Below are 2,428 nucleotides of genomic sequence, written 5' to 3'. Positions count from 1 at the left end.
ACAGCATCATCTTTTGCTGTATTTTTACTGTCTGTTACCTCCCATGTCAACTCAATGATTACATTCAGGCATGAGCGATGCAGTTTGCATATTAAAACGGAGTATATTATGTTTCTTTGGGACTGTTTTATTGACATGAATCATTCACTGATCATACCGATAAATACACTACATGACCAAAAGTATGTGGACACCTGCTCGTCGAARATTTAATTCCAAAATCATGGGCATTAATATGGTCCCCCCTTTTCTGCTATAACAGCCTCCACTCTTCTGGAAAGGCTTTCCACTAGATGTTGGAACATTGCTGCAGGGTCTTGCTTCCATTCAGCCACAAGAGCATTAGTAAGGTCAGGCGCTGATGTTGGGCAATTAGGCCTGTCTCGCAGTCGGCATTCCAATTCATCCCAAAGGTGTTCGATGAGGTTGAGGTCAGGGCTCTGTGCAAGTCAGTCAAGTTCTTCCACACCGATCTCGACAAACAATTTCTGTATGGACCTCGCTTTGTGCACAGGGGCATTGTCATGCTGACACAGGAAAGGGCCTTTCCTAAACTGTTATTACAAAGTTGGAAGCACAGAATTGTATATAATGTCATTGTATGCTGTAGTGTTAAGATTTCCCTTCTACTGGAACTAAGGGGCCTAACCTGAACCATGAAAAACAGCCCCAGACCATTATTCGTCATCCACCAAACTTTACAGTTGGCACCATGCATTGGGGCAGGTAGAGTTCTCCTGGCATCTGCTAAACCCAGATTCGTCCATCGGACTTCCAGATGGTGGAGCGTTATTCATCACACCAGAGAACGCGTTTCCACTGCTCCAGAGTCCAATGGTGGTGAGCTTTACACCACTCCAGCCAACGCATGGCATTGCACATGGTGATCTTAGGCTTGTGTGCGGCTGCTCAGCCATGGAAACCCATTTCATGAAGCTCCCAACGAACGGTTCATGTGCTGACATTGCTTCAGAGGCAGTTTGGAACTTGGTAGTAGTGAGTGTTGCAACTGAGGACAGATGATTTTTACGTGCTTCAGTACTGGGTGGTCCCTTTCTGTGAGCTTCATTCTGTGAGCTTGTGTGGCCTACCACTTAGTGGCTAAGCCGTTGATGCTCCTAGATATTTCCACGTCACAATAACAGCACTTACAGTTGACCGGGGCAGCTCTAGCAGGGCAGAAATTTGACGACCTAACTTGTTGGAAAGGTGGCATCCTATGACGGTGCCACGTTGAAAGTCACTGAGCTCTTCAGTAAGGCCATTCTACTGCCAATGTTTGTCTATGGAAATTGCAAGGCCTTGTGTTCGATTTTATACACTGTCAGCAACGGGTGTGGCGGAAATAGCCAAATCCACTAATTTGAAGGGGTGTCCACGTACTTTTGTATATATAGTGTATATAGTGGTGGCCTATTGTTTTACACGTTTGTAAATCAGTGGAGGCTGCTGAGGGGAGGACGGCTCATAATAATGGATGGAATGGAGTCAATGGAATGGTATCAAACACATCAATCATGTGGTTCCCATGTGGTTGATACCACTCCATTGACTCCATTCAAAGCCATTATTATGAGGTGTCCACCCCTCAGCAGCCCCCACTGCTGTAAATCCTGTAAGAGCTACAGGAAACGAAGAACCACACTTCAATGCCCTGATTTCATCAGTAGGAGGAGCAGTTAGACACCTGATAAGAAAGGAACTAAAACGTATTGTCTAGTTATTTTATTGTTGTCCACTAGGGGGATGTATGGATTCATACAGGTCAGGAGGGTTACCTGTTCTTACAGTGACTGTTTCACCAGCAACTTATCTTGGAAAATCATGTAAGTAGCACACAACAAAATACAATTTGAAGTGTAATACATTTATAAGTAAGGCAAAGTCAGGCTTTTAGATAAAATTTGCTTTATTGTATCACATGATACATAGCTACATTATAAGCATTCTTTCCACTGCCGTAATAACAGTTATATCTTCAATTGACATGGCACATTTCACAGTGTATGTTGATATATGTTCTCTTTATTTACAGTGTTGTCTCTTCCAGTACAACCTACTGTCCAGTACAACCTTCTGAACAGTTTATGCTTCAGCTGCCTTAAGTTGGTGTCTCTGTTTCCATGAAAACTCCAGCAGTGGCCTGTTTCCCATAAAAACTCCAGCAGTGGCCTGATGTTTTCTATAAAAACTCCAGCAGTGGCTTGATGTTTTCCATAAAAACTCCAGCAGTGGCCTGATGTTTCCATAAAAACTCCAGCAGTGGCCTTATGTTTTCATAAAAAAACCTCCAGCAGTGGCTTGATGTTTTCCATATAAAAACTCCAGCAGTGGCCTGATGTTTTCCATAAAAAATCCAGCAGTGGCCTGATGTTTTTCCATACTCCAGCAGTGGCCTTATGTTTTCTTCAAGCACTCTTTTCTCTTC

Source organism: Salvelinus sp. IW2-2015, linkage group LG16, assembly GCF_002910315.2.
Source record: "Salvelinus sp. IW2-2015 linkage group LG16, ASM291031v2, whole genome shotgun sequence".
NCBI lineage: Eukaryota > Metazoa > Chordata > Actinopteri > Salmoniformes > Salmonidae > Salvelinus > Salvelinus sp. IW2-2015.
This window is presented reverse-complemented; position numbering follows the sequence as displayed.